This window comes from Rhipicephalus sanguineus, chromosome 2 (assembly GCF_013339695.2).
Source record: "Rhipicephalus sanguineus isolate Rsan-2018 chromosome 2, BIME_Rsan_1.4, whole genome shotgun sequence".
NCBI classification, from domain to species: Eukaryota; Metazoa; Arthropoda; class Arachnida; order Ixodida; family Ixodidae; genus Rhipicephalus; species Rhipicephalus sanguineus.
In genome coordinates, this window is record NC_051177.1 from 173,607,433 (window position 1) to 173,631,505 (window position 24,073).

General features: G+C 44.3%; 1 pseudogene; it reads right to left on the minus strand.

Annotated features, from left to right (window-relative positions):
- Window positions 1-7,715: 7,715 nt before the first annotated feature.
- LOC119382043 (putative nuclease HARBI1) lies at window positions 7,716-10,168 on the minus strand (annotated as a pseudogene).
- Window positions 10,169-24,073: the final 13,905 nt, after the last annotated feature.

A 24,073-nucleotide genomic window follows, 5' to 3' on the forward strand; every position in this document is an offset into this window, starting at 1 on the left:
ATTGTTAGTACTACTTTATTTCAAGATGCCGCATGATCATGAATGGACACTTCATCATCAGGAAGGTCATTCCACTGAGCTATGACATGTTTAAGAAGGGTAGAGGCGCACTGAAGACGAACACACAATGAAGGCACACACACGCACACACATAGCGCTACTTTCAACAGTTTATTTTGTGGTCTCGACGCTACTTATAGGGCAAAAGCGTGAGTACATCTGCTGCGCTAGAAATCAGCTTACACGTGAGATAATTGAAGCAGGAGAGATTGAAAAGTTGGGTGACAGGTGTGTTAGTATGCCTTCTATCGCGCTGACGAAAAATGAATTTGATTTTCTTGGTGTCCGTTTTGTTTCTCAGTAATGTTGCTGTTACTTCTGCGCAGCAGATGTGCTCATGGTTTTGCCCTATAAGTAGCGTCGAGATCACAAAATAAACTGTTGATAATAGCGCTATGTGTGCGTGTGTGTGCGTTCATTGTGTGTTCGTCTTTAGTGCGCTTCTACCCTTCTTAAGCAAGGAATACCAACATTCCCACTTTACCACTTTGGTGAGCTATGACACGTGTTAGTGCATATGCGTGCTTGCACAGCTTGATTCATTAAAAGAGATGCATGCTGTCTTTGAAATAATTTGGAAATGCAAAAATGTCCCTAAATTCTGGTGAATTCATTATTATAAAAGAACTTCAACTTAACAAAACAATTAACAAAATGGCAGGCGTTTTGCCACCTATGCAGCTAGTATCCCCAGCATACACTGGCAACAATTGAGTGGAGACTGACCAGTCCACTAGCCACATACATCCTAGAAAACGTTCGGTAGGGTCCACGGTTATTGTTGCAAGCCGACATGTCGAAATGAACCAAACATGAATGCAGAATTTTTTTTTCAGCTTCGTTCCCGAGCCAACGTCATCACACTGTGATTAGTTTTAGCGCAAAATGACACCACAAGACGACAGGACAAAGCCCGTCAACGAATTGTGTCATCACATTGTTTTGGCCCAAGCTATGCCCTGTTATTCAGCAGCGTTCAACAAGCTGCCTTGGAACGTGTTGCATGCGTGGTCTAGCAACATCCCCTAGAGTTCATTAAGCCTCGTTGGCCTTTACCTGCCCATTTCACCAACGTAAGTCGCGTTGAAATCTCCCCATCGCACTATGTAGACGGCCCTACCCTGATTGCCCACAGGTGTGTGCCTTTTTAGGTTTTCACGAACTCATGCCCCAAAATATAATGCGGCTTAAAAACAGCGGCCGTATAATGTACTTTTATTCCGTGTTCCGTATTCCGTTTTCCCTGTTACGTCACGCTTGAAGCACCGCCCACGCCGGAAGCCGCGACGTTTTCCGAATTTGGCCAATAAAAAGCGCTCGTAGCCGCCTATAGCTTGTTGAGCAAGACAAGTGCGGCAGTTGGCGTTTTTTTCGTAGGAATTCTGGGGAAATGCCTAGTATTTTTTAGGTATTTTCGGAAGGAAACTCTAGGGGCTTTAGTGACTTCTTGGTTGACGGCCGCAAAGGGGCCGTATAACTCTTTTATTTCGTCCGCGAGCGTGTGACAAAACAACAATTGTACGTAAATGAAAATAAATTTGTTTTATGAGCTTCTGGTGCTAAAATTAATGAAGCGTATTGCGAAGTAAGCGCAAAACAAACGTATTTTGAGAGTCGTAGCCACATGGGTGTCGCTTTTGCATCCAATCCAAGTCGCTTAAGGCGGCCGTTGCGAGAAAAACAGCTGATGGTCTCTGCGAGCCGTGTTTTCTGTTCTGTCACCTATAATGCTGTGAAAAGAATGTGATCGCGACTACCGGGGATTATTTTCGTCGCAGACGAATATCGGTAGCAGCGAAGAACAAGGAAATCGTGAAATTCTAGCCGTAAGGTGAGTAAACAATGCCAAGCGTACCGTAATCGCGCTATGTTTACTTCCCTTTTGTTCTTACAGGTAACGAAAAAAACAAAAACAAATATGTGCGAACATGGGAAGCCTGTACATCTGTCGTGTAATATGTGGTAAGCAACACCTTTCGTTTTTGAATGCGATCGCGCGTGAGCGAGCGTAGTTACAGCGTAGCATGTAGATGGGAGTGTGCCATTGTTTCCCTTCCGTAACTCTATCGTGTCTTCGCACATTTATGCTGTATTGAACTTTCCGGGAAAATGTGTTTGGTGAAATATTTATCTAACACGCTCGTAGTTGTGTTTTATTCGTAATAATATGACGAAATGGAATTTAATATATCTAAGTGTACTCGTCGATGATTATTTGCTGCGTTCCGGCAAAAGCTTGGACGAAAAAAAATGGCGCAACCACGGGTTTCGCGGGAGCAGGCGAATGTTTTGCTTGAGTTCATGGAGCAGCACCCGCACTTGGCGAGAAACGCTGCTTGTTTCACGTCAAGTACGGGTGCTTGCAGCCTTGTGGGCGGAGGTGTCCGCCGCGCTCAACGCGCTGGGGCCGGCCGTGAAAGCGGTCCGGCACTGGCGAAAGTATTGGTCGCGGCTGTGCTGCGACAGCCGCAAGCTGGCCAGGGATGTAGAAAGGGAGAGGAGGTGAGCTCATTGCTTGCAGCAGGCTGCGGGACGTATTTTAACATTTTTTATGCCTTTGCAGGAGGACGGGGGGAGGAAGACTCGGAGGGGTCGAGGGCCGGGTCCTGGCGATCCTCGACAGGACAGGGCCGGACTCCGACCCGATCCGATTATTCACTGGAGACGATGAGGTGAGCATTATTACTATTGCCAAATGTCTCGGTGCAAGCGTACTGTTGAAGTGCCTGTATGGTACCTGTTTTTTGATACGGTGATGCATACACTGGAAATCTCGCTAGAAGAAACGATAATGGCTTTCTTGAGGCCAGTATAAATAGTTGTACTTGACAAGTCCTTTCCATGAAGCACACAGTTAGTAATGCGCCACATGTTCTAGGAATTCATTTTTGTACAGAACTTAGAGTATGTTTCATGAGAAGTATTCTGCCATACGAGAAATAAGAAGTTGGCTCCTCAATTAAGCTGTCGCAGACTGGGCAAGCAGTTCACAAGTTCAATAGTTGCAATAATGACGTCACATGAAGTGGCCGCAGTACTAAACATGGTGTGTTCACTATGTATTGCAGGAGGACAACCCACCAAGGGCGGAGGAGGCAGCCGCTGCCGACACCCTCGCAGTGCGGCCTGTTCAGACAGCAGTGTCAGCACCTGCCCCAACACCGCAACCAGCCCCAACAGTGGCCAGAGTGTCCGTTGGGAGCCAGCCAGGCACCAGCGGCACTGCACATGAGGCACTTTCACAGCTCTTGCAGTATAAATCATTTGAAGCAGCTGGATACGCTCGTGTTATAACCTTGCATACCAAGAGCGGTTGTTTCATTTAATAAAAAATATGGCTGGCCTAATTGAAGTAAATGTTCCGCACAACCTATATTGTTAAGGAGTATAGATAGGGATTCAAGGAAATTACGGTGGATGAATCGCAGTCACGTTTGGTCGCACATCATGCTTGTGGTACTCCCTTAATTTGTCTTTTGTCATGATGTCCTATTCTGTTCCTTTACTTTTCATTGCCCGTGTGCATGGCACCTCGCAGCCATGATAACGATCAAATAAACTTCATGCGTAGCTTATAACAAAGTGCTCTTCATACATTTCTTAAGGACAAACAGGGCGACATCGTCGCAGTTCTCCTCCTCCTGAGGCGGTTGGCAGGCTGTCGGCGGAGTGCGCGAGGCAGCTGCGGGTGCTGGAGGAGACGAATGCAGAGGCACGACAAGTAGGTACAACAGAACCATTTGTGAAAGGAGATTGCATTGCTTGTTAGTCTTCGCCACTTACAGCTGGCATAGTTGAAAGCAAGCATGGTAGCCTTACTTAGCATACCCTAGAACTCGCAGGATCATTCATTTGGCATGCTGTAAGGTGTGAAGAGATTAAGTTGACTGAATAAACCGTGAATACCCTGCTTCCGGTATGCGGAAGCAGGGTATTGATTTTAACAATGTTTGTAAAAAAAGTTGCGTGATTATTTTATGTCTGAACTGTACTAAACAACGGTATCTGTTCCTACCACTACACACTTCTTTCATTGTACAATGTAATATATTTTTTAAATAGTTGTGCGAAAAAAATGTTTCGATATAAACCTGTTCACAGCAAACATGTTTTAAATGTACGCATCATGATCCGACATCATTTTTTAGTATGCTTATCTTTCCGTTTATGTATGCACGTGTAACAGTGTATATATGTATGTCTTATGTTTACCAGTGTTCTATGTCCTTAGTTTTTTTTTACTACTTTAAGTATCCTCTGTTCATTAAGTACCCTATGTTGCCTATAAATGTACGTGTACGCTGCCTTGTGTATGGGCCCCCGGGCACATTCAAGCTGCATTTCGCCGCTTTTCGCCTGGGGTGACCCCCAACTTTACGTTGGAAATAAATTTTCTTGATTGTTGAAACACAAATATAGCAAAGTCATAAACAATACAGACAGGTGACAAACATTGACGATAGTGACAGAGTAGGAAACTTTTTTTTTGTCCTCTGCTTGTCACATGTATGGTTAAAGTACAATGATGCGTTTTGTGCAGCTAGGACAATGTTATTGCATTCGTCTACAAAGGGGTAAGTTATATTTGTACAAAACATAATACTGCCGAAGAATGGTGATGGATCGTGGTGATGGAAAACACTGATGTAAAATGCACATTTACATCTCGCGTTTGAAGCACTTTTGCTGCAAAGCTTTCAGCCAGCAGCTTGGCTATACACAGTATGTTTACATAGTTACATGTCTGACACACTTCAACAGTCAACACAGCAGTGCAACCTAATGGGCACGACAACCATATTTTAGCTTCTGTGAACAGCGAACATGTGTTCAAGGAACAATTTTTCTCAGGAACAGAGACACTCAAAGTTACTACTGTCTGTTTACCTTATAACGAAGTTGGTGTCGATGTTGTGAGGTGGGGAATTTCACATGCATGCGCACGACATGCACTTTAAAATTGGTTTTATATGTGATCTAAGCTATATTAGCCATTGACATTTTGTACATGATGTGTGTATGTCTATGCAAACATATCCCACAAATTATCTTGCCTTCAAAATTTTGTTTCATTACTCCTTTAATCAGAAACAGCCCAAACACGAGGACGTCAGTAACTGCGATGTTACTTCAAAGTGATTGTGTCAAGATTGTGTCAAAAAAAAGAAAACAAAAACAAATGAAATAAACAAACAGCTCAAACGTGACGTCGTGTGGTTTCGCTGCGCAGTATATCAATGCACAGTGCAAGATCGGCTCGTTTTTTTTTTACATTGCATGCAATATTTACTCTGCGTGATTGACAAATACTTTAATGCATCACATTCTTATGAAACATGTAGAGTCAAATTACTTTCCTCTCTGCTCTAACTTTCTTGAATCTGCATGCCTGGCAGTTATTGCAAAAGGTGCGTTTGCAGGGAATGGACTGTAATCAAGTAATTGAATTTTTTTTTCTCGCAGCACCATCAGGAGCTCATGGAGAAGGTGAGGGGCTTGCGTTCGGTTAACGAACGCATCGCAACAGCCCTTGAACTCCTCGTGGGCGCCCTTGTGCCTGGCCACGCTACATTCACAGCACCGCCACAGCCGCCGCCACCATCACCTTGGCCTTGAACATCGCAATTTTTTTTCTTGTCTTTTTTATTTCTTTTCAATTCTACGTTTTCTTGTGCACCAGCTTGTGTGCTTTTTTAATTTTTTATTGAACCGCATTGTTATTTTTTTATTGCACCAGATTAAGTGTGTTTTTTTCTTTTTTTATTGCACCAGGCCGTGTGCTTTTTTCCTTTTTTAATTCCACCACGTTGTGTGCTTTTTGTTTTTTTTTACTGCACCAGATCAAGTGTTTTTTTTTAATTTTTTATTGCACCAGGTTTTGTGTGCCTATTTCTGTTTAAAGTGTCTCTGAAGTACTAGTTAGTGCACACGTCTTCACAGGTCTTTTACACGTACCGGTCAACTTTCTGAAATGACATGCATGCCATTTATGACTGAAGCAGCGAGAAATGGTTGTACCATTACGTCACTAGGAGCAGGAATGGATACGATACAAGTGCTTTTACATGTTGCACTAGGGGATGATCTACTTGTTTAGAACTAGCAGGAGCTTTTACATTCTCTTTGCTGAGCCTATGCAACTATACAAAGGGAGAAAAATGTGTGTTGACACCACTTGTGTGTGTGATTCTCACAACAAAGTCATTTTCTAGTGACACATGTAATGTTACTTTTTTTACACTGTGTATGCACCAATTTGCTCTATCCATGCCACTACGATACGTCCTTTATATTGCGATGCATGCAAAATAAGTTTTTCAATTTTAGCAACATTTCACAAGTTCGTTTGACGCACGATTAATGTTTTTAATTTCTCCTGTTCTGTGTGATTTTTTGTTGTGGAATGCCCAAGGGGAACTTGCGCAAGCGATTTACTTCAATTTTTACAATTTCAGTGTTTAGTGTATAATTTGTTTATTTTTTACAATTTTAGTATTCAGTGTACCTCCACGCGGGGTGCTACAAGGCGTTTTTCGACAGACAGCTGTTGCTTGTGATATTTAACGACCATTTCTACCAGAGTGGGTATGCATACCACTTATATTAATGCTTCGCAGTCTTACAATTATTCTTGACTTTTGACGTCTTAGTCAGCTATGGAAATAGCCTTGTATGGGTACTGGTGCCTGTTTCTTGTGGTACTATTGTTGGCATTTCAACAGTGATAGTAATACCTTCTAGTCATTGTTATTGTTGACATTTCTTACACATATTACTCAATCATACGTGTGCCCTTTTACAGGTGCATGTTTCTTGCAATATGGAATGTTCATTCATACAAATCTGGATATTCCAAGTAACGATAACAGTATGTTCTAGTCATTGTTACTGTTGATATCAATTTGTGATATTCATAGCTTGCCTGTGAGCAGACATGGACAGCTGTAGTGGCAGCATTGTGTAGCGACAACTTAGGCATGCAACATTACAACATTCAGTGTATGTTCATGACATGTCAAAGCTACATCTTCAAAGGCCAAACTACTGTTACTTAAGGGAACACGATTTTGAGTGTACTCGCAGCAAACTCGATCACAGTTGTTTTTAACATCAACATAAAGTACGACTTCGTTTTGTCTTGCTGTTACAAGTAATACTTTTCTTATCAGTACTGATTAACATCTGCCTTGTTATTGGTGGTGTCTTCTTTGCAATGTGCATGAAAGGCGTGAATTATTGCAAATTTATCATTGTAATCTGTCACTATTTCATGTTGTGCAGTAGTATTGGACGTATTGGAGAACGACGTTGATGTGTGCAAAATTTCAGCTACTCTCCGAGGTGTTCGCACATTGTGCAACGTTAAGGTCGCTACTGCTGCACAGTCCCACAACAGGGCTTCGAAACCATCTGGCGATTTGGGCGTTACAGTTGCTGCAGTTGAGCTGCTATATATCTGCACTTCCTTATTTATTGATTACCCCACGTTCGATGCTACTGTGCTTGCTTCAGCACAATGTTGTTAATAAACATGACACTGCACTTCGACTATGTCCATTTATCAACAGACAGCATAAGCCATGTTTGCACTAGTTCGAATATTGCCACGGGGTCGTGACGTTGAAGAAGGTGGCAGACTGCAGGCGTAAGGCGAAACTTTTTATTTGAGCGGACTTGCGCGCTGGAAACAAAAGTCAAACTACAGTGACACACGTACACTCATAATGGCCAACAGAGCGCTGTCCGTCGAGAAACTGATAAGCACATGTTAACAGAATGGTTCAAACAATCTTGCAGCTTCTCAAACATCACAGCGTGGTCCACGTGGTGCGTTGTAAACAAATCTTTTGGGGTGAAGCCCGAATACATCAAAATAAACCACATGGCATTATGAATAAATTCATACTCCTTTAGCAAAGGTCACACGTGATACTTCCAGAATATTTCACGTTACTTCACTAATGAGCACACTTGACATGCCGCATGGTGTCTGTTGGCGTCACTTGGCCATGCACAGGAGCAGCAGTGAGTACACACTTAAGGCAGCCAAACGCACTCTACATGCTGCATGCTGTCTTTTGGCATCACTTGGCCATGCACAGGAACAGTACAACGCTTGAGCACTTATGAGAAGCATGATGCACTTCACATGCCAGACGATCTTTTTCGGCGCCACTTGGCCTTTGAAAAGAAACAGTGTGGTGGATGTGCGACGACAGGTCACTGGGCATAGTAGGTGTGCGTTGCCCAGACAGGAAGCGAGAAGACGGGGCGTACTCCCAGGCATGGTGCAGATGGCGGTGACAATTATTGGCGATTGCAGGATGACAGCAGCGACAAAAAACGATACTGGTGCACAACAGTGGTTACGGTGCTTGGCTGTTGACCCGGATCACACGGGCATGATCGAAGCTGACCAGATGAGATGTCACACTACTAAACTTTTGGACATGTGTCCCATTATTGCTGACAGCACCGGTTGCGAGATCACACTGAGGGGAAAATGCAGAAGCATCGGTTTACTTAATTTTAGGGGCACGTTAAAGAACCGCAGATGGTCAAGCTCCTGCAATGCAGCACAAATATTTTAACGCCGCAGTCGTCGCTGCAGGCGGCGCAGTCGCCTGCGCACCCTTCTTAAATGCTGCAGGTGTTCCCGCCTTGTCCTGCCAAACAAGCCGATAAGGCCATTGCGGACAGCTTGCCCACGCAAGTACATAAAGTGTGATGACCTCCCCCGTCTAATCCGAGGTTGGGGGTCATCATCAATAGAGCTGCCGTGCTCGCTGCTCTCGTTGCCACTGTCATCGCTGAAATCGTCAACACCTATGTCACCTTCTTCAATACAAAGGTTGTGCAACACTGCACATGCAGCAACAATGATGGAAGAACGTTCCGGTGAGTAGTGGAGGGTGCGGTACCGCTGAAGGCAGCGAAAGCGGCTCTTTAGTAGCCCAATACAACGCTCCACTATGGAACGCATTGAAGCATGTCCAGAGTTGTACTTGCCTTCTGCACTATCCCTGTGAGGTCGACCTTGCACCGGGACCATAAGCCAAGGCTCCAGGGGGTAGCCGCCGTCACCTGCAGAAATATGAATTGTAAATACTGCTAAAATGACAGCGATCTCTCAAGGTTAATTGACCCTAGATATCAATAATAGAATCTCTGTAGTACCTGACTAGCCTAACATGGACCCCGTTTGATGCAAAACATGACTACTACGATGAGGTGTCATGACAAAGTGCATCACTTGACGATACTGCCGCAGTTAACACACAGCTGGGAGATTGTGCATCGCATGCGGCATCATGCCGCTTGTCAGTGCTATGAAATTGTATCAATACCGCGAGGAAATATTTTGATATACAAAACCTATCACTGGCACACGTAAAACGAAGGGAATGGATTTAATTCGCACCGAGAAGGTACTCGCCAGTCGTCTCAATGCGGCCCTCCTCGAAACGTTCGCGGACCCACGACGTGCCCCAGATGTGGCTGTCGTGGTCCGACCCTGGTCGCAGCGGGTCGACGGCGAGGATCCGCATGTCAGCGTCACAGATCTGGGGAAAACCAAGAGCACTATGAGCCACGTTTCACTGCGAAAAAAGACATGCGCGCGAGAAAATGGGAACACCGCTACTTACGAACATGACGTTCAGGGCGAAATACCCTTTGCGGCACCAGAAGGACGCCTTCTGCTCGCCCCTCGGTGCGACGATGGCGACGAAGCTACCGTCAACGCATCCGATGACGCCAGGTAGAGGTCCAAGGCGAAGGAATCCCTCCTTCACGGCCGCCTTCTCCTCCGGCGTCCTCGGGAAGTGAACCCACTTGTTGCGGGTCCCGGCGTTGACAATAGCCTGAGCCACACGTCGGACACACTTGCTGACCGCGGGCTGCGTCACCGCTACGGTCTCCTCGCTTCCCACCGACGACTGGAAGGACCCGGTGGCGAAGAAACGCAGAGCGCACAATACCTGCCGCTCCACCGAGAGCTCAGTTGGCCGCGAGCCCCTCAGTTCGTCGGCGACTTCGTCGCACAACCACCACACTGTTTCTTACTCAGGCGAAAGTGACGCCGAAATTGTTCGTCTGGCATGTCAAACGCATCTTCGGCCTCCCTTCCCCGACGTCCGTGGCCATCGTACGCCGCCTCCAAAAAAGCGAGCGCCGAGGCGAAGGTCGCTGGCACCGCACGGACCGCCATGTTTGCTATTCCGTCGAAACGGGGCCACTCGCTGGCTGTTCCGCGCTTCGACGGAACCGATTCCGTATATTTTAGCATAATGAGCGCGTACTCGTCATTTTGACGTCACCAAAATTTGGGCTTCCGACACGTCATTTGAGTGACAGGTGAAACGACCAATCACGGGGCGCTAATGGCGGCCAAAACGGAATACGGAACACGGAACAGCGGTTCGTTATACGGCCGCAGTTTTTATGTCCAGTGAACACTAAGCTCTCCGAGCAGGGTCTGATACACCTTGAACACCGGGAATAGATGCAATACACGTTCCTCTTTGCATTTGCCTTTGCGCATTGTTTATAAATGGCCTCGTCTTTGTGCCAGTGCACCAACCACATTTTTCTCTCCTTGTAGTGGCAACTGCTGACTAGAGGACATTTCATCGCAGCGTAACGAGAACGTTCTTACAAAAGAATGTCTATGTTCGATCAGGTGATGGAGGTGAAATTACAAAAGATTCGTGGTGTAACAATGCTTACGGTACGCTGTCATTTGCACACTATCATTATTATGCCTGTGTACAAGCACATCCAAAAATGCAAGACATTATGTTTCCCTCTTTGGTATGTGAACTGAAGGCATTGTGTACACAGTTCAACACCGCATGAAAAGCATTCAGATTTACTTTTTTTTTAATAAGACCAAAGTGCCATCCACATACCTGCAATATATTTTCACCTGAAAGGGTAGTGAGTGCAGCACGCATGTTCCGAAGTGCTCCCATGTTTGTTATGGAAACCGAACAGGACTTCCCATGGGCACCTTTCAATGTGATGGTAAATCGTTTTGGCGAAGCTGAAGTAGGTTTGGTTCAAGCAAAATCGAATCAAAGTTACAATGTCCACCACTCATGGAGGACCAATGATGTTTTTGATTGGATTGCTGAAGCCTGTAACTGAGGGCAACAGAATTACAATCTTCTCACTCGACTGTATGCTGACTTTCTTCTAATTTTTTTGAAAGGGTCTTCAACCACATCGATGGTAAGGAGTATAGAGGCATTCGTAAGCAAAGAATAACACCAAAGATCACATCACCGTCATCAAGGTGCTGTGCACTTGACGATGATTTTAGCTGACTTCGTATTGCGTCAGTTACAGCTTCAGCAATCCAACCGAAAAATTTATTGTAAGGTCTCCACCACCGGTGGAAGATATTGAAACTTTGCTTTGGTCTTGCTTGAAACAAAGCTACTCAGATTTGCCAACACGATTTACTACAAATTGAAAGATGCCACATGGGAAGTCCTTTTCCGTTGGACGTAGCAAACGTAGGGATCGAGCGCGTCAGAACAAGTGAGCTGAACTCACTACCCTGGGAAGTCACGTTTTGTTGTTTCTTGTTTTTTCTGGTCAGTGTCTTACTTTGCGCGCATCGCAAGCAATGAAGCAATTAATGGCACTTCATTTGGCTAAGCTACAAAGAATTAGGACTGATCTCAAGTGTTCTTTTTTGTGATGCACCCTATGCAGTCATTATGACTTTATAAACCTATCGGGAACAAAAACTCTTATTTCAGAATCAGCGTCTACATTTATGTCATTGTGAAAATGAGTATCGACATGTTTTTCAAAACTTGACGTCAATACCCTTCATAAATGACTGATATACGGGATACGGGAAAGAAGTTGTTAGAATGGCAACCATAGGTGACATTTCATTCAAATTGAATTTTGTTCAAAACACATTAAATAAATTATTTCCTCTAGTTTCTGCAAAGAACTGAAGTTTCATCACCCAATCTTTCAATCTGGCTGAATATTTTGGCGGCAAAAATTTGTTTAGTATTCATTTAAAAATACAATCGTCGCGATGCACTGGCTTGCAACAATAACCATGGCCCCATACCGGATGTTTACGGACATGGACTAGTGGACGGGTCAACCTAGACTCATTGTTGCCAGTGTATAATGAGGATGCCAGCTGCATAGTTGCGAAACTCTGTCACTTTGTTAATTATATGATAACTAACAGACAATGATGCCATGTATAGGAGATGTTATTAGAAGTAATTGTAATGTAAATGTGAAGAAAGAAAAGTATATCACACGCTACGTCACGCCAACAGGCATAAAAAGAGTGCTCCACACTCGCTGTAATGGCTACTGGCGCTCCCACGTTTAAATGCATATTCTATAAAAGTCAGAGGGATGACTGCCACCGTAGCCCAGTGGTAGAGCACAGGGCACGTTTTTCGAAGGTTGTAGGTTCGGTCCCTGCCAGCAGTTATCTTTTTGTCCACTTTACTTTCTTCAGATTACATTACAATTACTTCTAATAACATCACCTACACTTTTGTTGGCATCAGTGTCTGTAGTTCTCATTATATTGTGTCTAACAAAGAAAATGAGCCCCTAAATTTACTCTTTCTTTCTTTGGTAATAATGTGCATTAAGTCTCAGAGTAAGACCTTTTACAATATACATAGAAAATGTCGAATGACTTATTGCTGCCCATTTCACTGATGAAAAACAATATTCACAATCAGTGCATTGTAACGAAACAGGGCTTAGATGCAGACTCGGCACTTGAATCGTGATCTCGACGCAAAGGAAGTTTCAAAGCTCTTGCTGCAAGCTATGGTTCATAGTGTCAATGTTTCCGCTGACCACCTTACTCTTGCACATCCTCTATATCGATATGTGCCATATTTGGGACTTCAAGATCAAGAAGGGAGCCGACGGATGGATACACGTTATAGATTTCAAAACAGGAGAAAGTGCCTCAGATCAGGCTGGCCGACGTTTCGATAGGGGACCTATCTTTGTCAAAGGCGCCTTGTCATCCCTGGCGTGTTAGTTTTATGGGGTTAGTGATGACGTCATGTCCAGCGGCGGCGTCTGTTGCTGTTGGTAATTGATGCCTGGAAAGAGAGAAACTCGAAAGCAGAGGAGTAAAGCCCTTGCCACATTTTCAAGAGAGTTTGCAAACACGTTCGGGGTCTGCCATGTCAGAGTTAAATGTAGCTTGCAAAGAAAGAAAAAAAAAGGAAAAAAAAGAAGGGGGGGGGCGGGTACAACAAGCGAGAGGGCGAGTTGCAGCCATCACAAAGAGCTGCAGAAGGTGGTGGAGGAAGGGAACTACAGCGGGGGAGAAAAACCGGGCGGCTTTACGTTTAAATGTCCGCCAAGGAGCTGCAGAAGAGGTGGGGAAGGACAGCTACAGAGGACAAAAAAAAAGGAAGGTACTAGGGCGGCGTACGTTTAAAATGCGCCTGCCTACTTAAGTGATATTGACAGGGTTGCCTGAAAGCAAGCTCCTGCTTAATGGGTGAAGTAATTGGCTGGCATATGCATCCAGTGTCGTCGGTGGCTTCCAAAAATGGGCGCCCGTCAACTAAGAGGGTGAAGTAATTGGGCTGCATATGCATCCAGTGCGTCGGTGGCTTCCAAAAATTGGGCGCCCGTCAACTAAGAGGAAAAAAAAGTTGAAAGGACGAGGGGCGGCCGGGGGGAACATCGGAATAAGACTCGTAGAACTCCTGAGAAAGCGAGGGCTGTGACAATGCTGGTCAGAAGCGGCCTTTGGAGCGCGGAAAGGGGGAAGGAAACCGTGGTTCGGATTCACTAGAAAATGAAAACATCTTAGAGAATAATATCTACACGTATGTGCACATTTATACATGCAAAATTAAGAGTATGAAAAAGAATATGATAGTGTATTATGGGAGCTGGTCGGGATTTTATTTTGCGAAATAGGTTAGGTTTTGAAAGCTAGCGTACTTCATGTCTCTTAATATTATAGGATCATGCTATGGCTTTTAACGATTCCAAATTACCACGAGCTAGATTTATTCCTGATGGGTGTGGGATTGAAATTGTGTATCAAATACGATTCCATGTATTTCCTCTCACGTGGTGACCGGAAGTTTGTTGTAGAATGTAAAGTTGGCTTGATCGAAATTGTGGTCTTGTTGATGGGAAGTGGCTGGCTACTGCTTTTTGGTAAGTTGTGCTTTGTGTCTGCGCGGTGGCCGTTCCGTCTTACATGAATGGTTGTCCAGTTTCGCCTATGTACTGTTTTTTACAGGTGGCACACTCAATGCAGTAGATCAGGTTGTTTGAGGTGCACGTGAAGTTCGATGTTACCTTGTGAACGTTGGTGGCTGGCTGTCTATGTTTGCACGTAGAACATCTTGGACGCCCACAGGGTTCCAGACGTTGCTGTAGTTTTTGTTGCGAGTTTTGCATGTACGAGCATATCTTTAAATTGGCGTTTGCGTCTCTAGGCAACCTTAGGCGGTTCGGGGAAGATTTTTTAAGTTTCTGGTTGGTTGTTAGAATCGGATAGTATTTTGCGAGGATGTTGTTTATGTTCGGAAGTGCATTGGAAAATTTTGTAGTGAGAAGAGGCGTTGTTGTTGTTGTGGTTTTAGGGGCGTGGTTTGAGTGTCTCAGTGCGATCTAGTTTTAGTGCGTCCGTGTAAGCCTTATGAAGGAACGCGTTTGGATGGCTTCTGTTTGCTAGTGTTTCTTTTAGGGTAGTAAGTCTGTTACGTAATCCGATCCTTACGCATATGCGACGTAACCTTGTTGCTGGCTCCTGAAAATGCCTGTTTACAAGTTTTGGGTGATGGCTAGTATAATCTAGGTATTGTTGCTTGTCAAATGGTTTTTTATACAGCGTAGTCTTTAATATACCATTCTCAAGATATATGGTTGTGTCAAGAAAGTTTGATGCTCTCAGCTGAGTCTCGGACGTGAACTTATCGTTGTATGAAAGGAGTTTAGGAATGATGTAACTTTAGCTAGATTGTCCCTGCCGTGACCCCCTATTGTAAGTATGTCATCAATGTACCGAAGGTATGTGTGGGGTTTGTCTGCGCAGCGAGCCAGGAAGTCTGTTTCAGAATTCCCATGAATATGTTTGCATAAGTGGGTGCGAATGGGGTGCCCATGCTTGTTCCTTGTATTTGAAGGTAGTAATTTTCTTCAAATTCAAAATAGTTGTGTGATAGTACTAGTTCGAGTAATGATAAATATACTTCAGTAGAATGCTGTACATTATGTTGATTTAAAGTTTGCTTTATTGAGGTTAGGCCCTCTGGGATCGGGATATTCGTGTATAAAGCGGTAAGTCTAGTGTGACGAGGATGGCGTTTTGTGGTAGTGTGCCTTTGCTATTAATCTCTTCTATTATTCGCAGTAGGTGTGGGGTGTCCTGTACAAATGACGGGAATGTCTTCGGAATGTCCCCGAGAAAGTGGTTAAGGAATTCGGAGAGGCTCTCGGTTGGGGTGTTGTTATTGATACTATTGGGCGCCCTGGAATATTGGCAGTGTATAATTCGGTGGATGCTACTTGTGAATTTTGGGGAGGAGGTAAAACCGCCCTGCTGCTTTGTTGTTTGGTTTCAGAAACTTGAATTCTGATGGAGTTATTAATTCATCAGCAAGGAGGGATCTAAGTGTGTTAGTGATTGTGAGTGTGTATGTTCTGTTGGATCGCTGTCTAGTTTGCGGTAGTGTTCTGGGTTATTGAGTTGTCTGTAAGCCTCGTGCTTGTACTTCTGTGTTGGCCAAATGACTATGCTTCCTCCCTTATCTGCTTCCTTGATGATAATGTCTTCGCGCGACTTGAGGTTAGAGATGATGCGACTCTCCGAATAAGTCATGTTCCTAGGCTTTTTAGATGATTTCGATTGATTAATGATTTCTGTAGTGATAGCTTTAAGATATAAGTCGAGTTCAATTGCCTGTTCTGGTTCGGGAGTCCAAGTAGACTGAGCCCTGAGCGTTGTAGTACCTGTTTCTGCTCCATCGTTATCTGCAAAAAAGTGTCTAATTGCGCATTCTTCGTGAAATTCTGTGAGGTCTCTGTGGAGTTCGAATTCATCTATTGTGTTGTTGGTTGGACAAAAGTTTAGGCCCTTGTAAGGACCCTTGTTTCCTCTAGGCTTAATGTACTTGAAATGTTCTACAACATTGGACTGCTCTATTTGTGTGATGTTAGCTGTGCTTGGTATTTCTCTGTTTGTACTGTCCGTTGTTAGCGGGACTAGGGTGGTTGTTCGGGAGGGTGTTCCTGATTGGAAATGATTTTCTTATTCTGCTTTTGCCTCAATTTTTTATTCTGTTTTTCTTTATATTGTTCTAGGTCCCTTTTTTCTTCGGTTGTTAGAATTATGTTCTCGAGTTTTTGGAAAATTCTTCAATTTGCTCCATGCAGTGGCTCTTGAGTATATTTAAGAGAGAAAATGAAGCGTTGTCTAGTGCTGTTTGCCAGTTATCTTGATATTGGGTGGAGAGAGTACCTAACGCGGTGTGTCGCTTTCAGTTTTAATCCTTTGGGAATTGTGTTGTTCTTTATGCAGTACTTGTACGTGTTGAGGTGGCAGGTGTAGTTGGTGAGTTTTTGGGTTAGTTTTCTAGTTTGTAAAAATTCAATGCGGCGTGTATGGGGAGTAGTGATTTCAAGGGTTTGTCACTTGTTTGTCTTAGTGCGGGTGGATCTGCGTGTGTCCGCGCGTTCCGGTTTGGGAGCTGTTTGAACTTCTGGTTCGTTAGATTCGACGACTGTGCGGCCTGGGTGTCCGTGTGTGGAGGTATGAGAGTGGGCGTCTGCGTGACACTTCGGTTGCTGATTTTGTTTCGTCGGTCTCTGTTGTGTCGGGTTCCTGGTGTAGTGTGGATGTGGCATGTAATTTGTGTGGAAGGTTCGGCTGTGGGCCTCATGTTGATGTTGTTTGTGTGTAGGCTCGGCTGTGGGCTTGCGTTGGGTGTAGTTTGTGTGGAGGCTTCGGCTGTGGTGTATGTTGCTTCCGTTTGGCTCACAGACGAGTGTGTTTTCGGTGGTGAGTTCGTCTTTTGTTCTGTTGTTTGCGGTGGGGATGTTGCTGAGTGGGCTAGTGTGGCTCTAGTGCGTGGCGCTGTAACGGAGACAGGATGGGGGAAGGGCCTTGTGTGGGCTGGTAAGTGACGTTATGTTGTCCTTTAATTAGATGTTTAATGCGCTGAGCGACTGCTGCAACGCCTCGGTGGTTTAGGTGGAGGCCATCCCAGGCCAAGTGTTCGTGTGGTGAATTGTGTATTTCTGTGTGGTGGATGGCGTCTACGTTCTTGTGAAAATGTGGCAAGTTAAGTATCAGTGTGTTTAGTTTGTTTCTTTCCTCAGTGTGCCTCATCAGTGCGGTTGTTGTGGTGAATCAGGGGCGGTGTTTGTTTTGTAGTCGAGGAGCCACAGTTGTCACAGTTATGTGTGTGTTCGGGCGAGCTGTCTGGATGAAAGTATTACGTCGTTTAGTGATTCGATTGTTTCTGCTGCATTTTGACTGTGGAGGTTGTTCGTTCCAACATTGATAATGAAGTGTGTGGTATCTGTTGGGGCGTCACATACCAGTGTTAAGATGTCTGTTGTCTGTGCGCCACTCAAATGTCTAAGGTGTGGTGCTTGTGGGCCTGCGGGAAGTGTTCGTGTAGGTATTTGAATTGGCTGTCGCCTAGAATAGCTACATGCGCCAAGGACAACAAGGGGCACTTACCCTGTTCCGTCATCGTCAGCAGGCATGGAGTCCAAGATCAAGAAGGGAGCCGACGGATGGATACACGTTATAGATTTCAAAACAGGAGAAAGTGCCTCAGATCAGGCTGGCCGACGTTTCGATAGGGGACCTATCTTTGTCAAAGGCGCCTTGTCATCCCTGGCGTGTTAGTTTTATGGGGTTAGTGATGACGTCATGTCCAGCGGCGGCGCGTCTGTTGCTGTTGGTAATTGATGCCTGGAAAGAGAGAAACTCGAAAGCAGAGGAGTAAAGCCCTTGCCACATTTCAAGAGAGTTTGCAAACACGTTCGGGTCTGCCATGTCAGAGTTAAAGGTAGCTGCAAAGAAAGAAAAAAAAGAAAAAAAAAGGGGGGGGCGGTACAAACAAGCGAGAGGGCGAGTGCAGCCATCACAAAGAGCTCCAGAAGGTGGTGAGGAAGGGAACTACAGGCGGGGAGAAAAACCGGGCGGCTTACGTTTAAATGTCCGCCAAGGAGCTGCAGAAGAGGTGGGGAAGGCAGCTACAGACGACAAAAAAAAAGGAAGGTACTAGGGCGGCGTACGTTTAAAATGCCGCCTGCCTACTTTAAGTGATATTGAAAGGGTTGCCTGAAAAGCAAGCTCCTGCTTAATGGGTGAAGTAATTGGCTGGCATATGCATCCAGTGTCGTCGGTGGCTTCCAAAAATTGGGCGCCCGTCAACTAAGAGGGTGAAGTAATTGAATGGCATATGCATCCAGTGTCGTCGGTGGCTTCCAAAAATTGGGCGCCCGTCAACTAAGAGGAAAAAAAAAAGTTGAAAGGAACGAGGGGCGGCCGGGGGGGAACAATCGGAATAAGACTCGTAGAACTTCCTGAGAAAGCGAGGGCTGTGACAATGCTGGTCACAAGCGGCCTTTGGAGCGCGGAAAGGGGGAAGGAAACCGTGGTTCGGATTCACTAGAAAATGAAAACATCTTAACAGAATAATATCTACACGTATGTGCACATTTATACATGCAAGGTTAAGAGATATTAAAAAGAATATTGATAGTGTATTATGGGAGCTGGTCGGGATTTTATTTTGCGAATAGGTTAAGGTTTTGAAAGCTAAGCGTACTTCATGTCTCTTAATATTATAGGAATCATGCTATGGCTTTTAACGATTCCAAATTACCACGAGCTAGATTTATTCCTGATGGGTGTAGGGATTGAAATTTGTGTATCAAATACGATTCCATGTATTTCCTCTCACGTGGTGACCGGAAGTTTGTTTGTAGAATGTAAAGTTTGGCTTGATCGAAATTGTGGTCTTGTTGATTGAAGTGGCTGGCTACTGCTTTTGGTAAGTTGTGCTTTGTGTCTGCGCGGTGGCCGTTCAGTCTTACATGAATTTGTTGTCCGGTTTCGCCTATGTACTGTTTTTTACAGGTGGCACACTCAATGCAGTAGATCAGGTTGTTTGAGGTGCACGTGAAGTTCGATGTTACCTTGTGAAGGTAATCGGATGCTGTGCTTTTTACGTTGGTGGCTGGCTGTATATGTTTGCACGTAGAACATCTTGGACGCACACAGGGTCCAGACGTTGGTGTAGTTTTTGTTGCGAGTTTTGCATGTACGAGCTATCTTTAAAATTGGCGTTGCGTCTGTAGGCAACCTTAGACGGTTCGGGGAAGATTTTTTAAAGTTTCTGGTTGGTTGTTAGAAACGGATAGTATTTTGCGAGGATGTTGTTTATGTTCGGAAGTGCGTTGGAAAATTTTGTAGTGAGAAGAGGCGTTGTTGTTGTTGTGGTTTTATGGCGTGGTTTGAGTGTCTCAGTGCGATCTAGTTTTAGTGCGTCCGTGTAAGCCTTATGAAGGAACGCGTTTGGATGGCTTCTGTTTGCTAGTGTTTCTTTTAGGGTAGTAAGCCTGTTTACGTAATCCTGATCCTCTACGCTTATGCGACGTAACCTTGTTGCTTGGCTCCTGAAAATGCCCTGTTTACAATGTTTGGGTGATGGCTAGTATAATCTAGGTATTGTTGCTTGTCAAATGGTTTCTTATACAGCGTAGTCTTTAATATACCATTCTCAAGATATATGGTTGTGTCAAGAAAGTTGATGCTCTCAGCTGAGGTCTCGGACGTGAACTTTATCGTTGTATGAAAGGAGTTTAGGAATGATGTAAATTTAGCTAGATTGTCCCTGCCGTGACCCCATATTATAAGTATGTCATCATTGTACCGAAGGTATGTGTGGGGTTTGTCTGCGCAGCGAGCCAGGAAATCTGTTTCCAGAATTCCCATGAATATGTTTGCATAAGTGGGTGCGAATGGGGTGCCCATGCTTGTTCCTTGTATTTTGAAGGTAGTAATTTTCTTCAAATTCAAAATAGTTGTGTGATAGTACTAGTTCGAGTAATGATAAATATACTTCAGTAGAATGCTGTACATTATGTTGATTTAAAGTTTGCTTTATTGAGGTTAGGCCCTCTGGGATCGGGATATTCGTGTATAAAGCGGTAACGTCTAGTGTGACGAGGATGGCGTTTTGTGGTTGTGTGCCTTTGCTATTAATCTCTTCTATTATTCGCAGTAGGTGTGGGGTGTCCTGTACAAATGACGGGAATGTCTTCGGAATGTCCCCGAGAAAGTGGTTAAGGAATTCGGAGAGGCTCTCGGTTGGGGTGTTGTTATTTGATACTATTGGGCGCCCTGGAATATTGGCAGTGTATAATTCGGTGGATGGTACTTTGTGAATTTTGGGGAGGAGGTAAAACCGCCCTGCTGCTTTGTTGTTTGGTTTCAGAAACTTGAATTCTGATGGAGTTATTAATTCATCAGCAAGGAGGGATCTAAGTGTGTTAGTGATTGTGAGTGTGTATTGTTCTGTTGGATCGCTGTCTAGTTTGCGGTAGTGTTCTGGGTTATTGAGTTGTCTGTAAGCCTCGTGCTTGTACTTCTGTGTTGGCCAAATGACTATGCTTCCTCCCTTATCGGCTTCCTTGATGATAATGTCTTCGCGCGACTTGAGGTTAGAGATGATGCGACTCTCCGAATAAGTCATGTTCCTAGGCTTTTTAGATGGTTTCGATTGATTAATGATTCTGTAGTGATAGCTTTAAGATATAAGTCGAGTTCAATTGCCTGTTCTGGTTCGGGAGTCCAAGTAGACTGAGCCCTGAGCGTTGTAGTACCTGTTTCTGCTCCATCGTTATCTGCAAAAAAGTGTCTAATGCGCATTCTTCGTGAAAATTCTGTGAGGTCTCTGTGGAGTTCGAATTCATCTATTGTGTTGTTGGTTGGACAAAAGTTTAGGCCCTTGCTAAGGACCCTTGTTTCCTCTAGGCTTAAGTGCGGGCATGCCACGCGCACCGGCCAACACTCCCAATTCGCACAGGAGATTCCCGAACTTCAAGCGAACCTCACAGTTGTACTGACACAAATCTCCCGAAAAACATCCCCGACACCACCGCTATAAGACAATGAGAACAAATGCCAGAGGTTGTAAAATTTTCTGGCCTTCACCAATCGCGTGCAGAGCATTAGATCCCCTTCGTCGCAGTGCTCTGGTGTCCTGCAGTAAAACGTGCTACAACTTGGCAGAAGCTACTACTACTAGCTGAAACTGGTCACAGGAACAAAGTTATCACTCACTCACGCGTCACAACACATTTGGTTAACAAATTACACATGCCCGCAAGTGCCGTATATTTATTAGTACAAGCACAATTGTCGAAATCTAAACATTTTACTGGCAATTATTTAGAGCTGTTCACGATGTTGCTGCAGCCCAGAGAAACAATAAACCTAAGCATATGCCAACTTTCTTTTGTTGCATACTAATTTTCCATGTTTTCTGGTGATATTAATATTTTGCTGACCCCACGAGATTGGTATTCATCGTTGGGTAGCGCACAAATTGGTAAAGCACAAAAGAAGGGAACAGGACAATCCATTTCCCAATTTGTGCGCTACCCAACAATGAATAAGTCCCAACTCGCCCGCCTTTTAGTCCTAGTACAGATATTCCTATTACTGGGGTTCCGCTGTGTATGGATCAGTTCATGCCAAGTGTCACAGACATGGTGCTCGCCCATCGCAGATTTTGTCGATAAAATTTATACCTTTTTCATGTACCCCATGGAGTATTGTGGCGAAAGATTGTTGCTCGAAAAAAATCTTTCAGGACTGTAGCGCCCCCGCAAAGTTCACTTGCTTTTGCTAAACTGTGCCTTATCGAAAAATGTATATAAAATCTATTTTGTGCATTGAGCTTCAAAGTGACGCTTGAGATGCTACAGAGGTTTTGTTTACTGGTGCTACTTAACCACTCCGAAAGTTTTGCATTTACCTGCCAGCTACGCCTTTTCAAAAAAAACAAAAAAATCTTCAAATGTCGCTATTTTTTCTTATGCTAGCTGCAACTCCCTCTCAGCAATCTTAATATTATCTTGACTTTCAGAAAAGTGTATTTTTGTACGAAAATGTTTAGGGTTGAAATAGACTTCAAATGTTCCCGAAAAAATAGTTAAATAAAAAATATGCTATTTGTCCCACATTTAACCGTATTTTTCGTATTGATGCGGTCAAAGTAAAATTCTCATGATGTGGCATTTGATAGACCACTTCATTGCTAAGTGATTAAGAAAGTTTTATTAAATAATTTTTTGTTTTAAGGAAGAAAATTTTTTCAGTTGGCTCTCAGAACGCACCCCGAATTCCTTTTGTTGCCACTCGTCATAGGAGGCCGCAAGATGCGAGATGTATGTCAGCGGCTCGTGAGTGGTCGAAAGTCTTGCTGCTCTGATGTGATGGCTACGAGTATTGAGTTCATTTACGATGTGAGCCTGCTTGGCTAGACCATTGAAAAGTGTGGACGCCATACAGCAGCTTGCGGTATCTTTGGCACATTGTGCTGCAGGGCTGTCGGCACAACTAGTATACAAAATAAAAAGTGTACACAATGTACGTTATTTCTTTCGGCCTGTGGATACTAGTTGTGCAAACGGCTCTGTAGCACATTGTGCCAACGATACCACAAGCCGCTGTACTGTGTCCATACTCCCTATAGGCCCACCAAGCAAGCTCACATCGTAAAGCAATGTCAATACTAGTAGCCTTGACATCAAAGCAACAAGACTTCCGGCTATTCACGAGCCGCTGACATACATCTCACATCTTGCGGCCTCCTGTGACGAGTGTCAGCTGCAAGGGCAACCATGTGCTTTGCGGCAAAAGAGGGGCAGTGAAATGTAACAAAATGCAAGTACTGCCTCAGCATGTATTTGCACTTGGTATGTTGCCGCTGCTACAGCATTCTCCTAACTCCATTGTCACAGGTACTAGTGAGAATGTGCCCTTTTGGAGGGGTACAGGTGCTTACATTGAAAGATGGTGTAGCACACTGTGACAATGGCCAGAGTTGCCACGCTGTTGTGGCTACTTTATATGATGCAAAAGCTGAAGTTGATTGGTGACGGCTGCAATGTACAGCTCGGCTGAGTGCTACAGCGCTATATTCACGGCTCATGGTGTGCACAGGGAAACAGTTTCCCAAAAGGTGAAGCTTATTAGCAGGAAATCATGACGATAAGTGCTGATTTTCATGCTATAAATTGTGTCAACACATTTTAGTCTATTATTAAAAACAGCACAATGCACACATCCTGATCTCCACCTTTACACGATATACTCTTTAATGAAGTAAAAGATCTTTCTAATTTGAAAACAAATAAATATTTGCAGGTCACCTACAGCTAAAACTACTAGTCATCCAATGACATTGCCTTACACTAACTACTGCAAAATACCAAGCAAGCCCAGCACCCCTCCTCCCCCCCCCTCCCTGCGGTGAAAGATAATTGGATAAGATTTGGATAGGGGGCCCTCGCCCGTTCAGGAACAAAAAATTCAAAATGGCAGCGGAAGAGCCTTAAAGAAGAATGCACACCTGTGCTTCAAATGAAATGATTTATTGGATATGCAAGAATTTACCATTTTTACTGAACATGAGCAAATCCTTCTGTAAAATTTCAAATGCTATAAAAAGGGGTGAAGGCGTTCTTCAAAAGTACCAACAATTTCAGACAACTCAGAATGCAACCCCGAGGTACCGCGCTGTAAAAGTACTAAAAAATATTGCACATATCTAAAGGCTCTCAGAACTTAGGTTCCTAGGAACCGCTCCAGCAGGATTCTGTAGCTGAGAAGAGGTTGCAAATAGATGAAAGGAGGGGAGCGGAGGCACTCGCTTGGTCATCAGCGCTTATTTGAAACCTCCTGAAACATGGAAGGGGGCGCTTGCTCGGTATTTTAAGACAA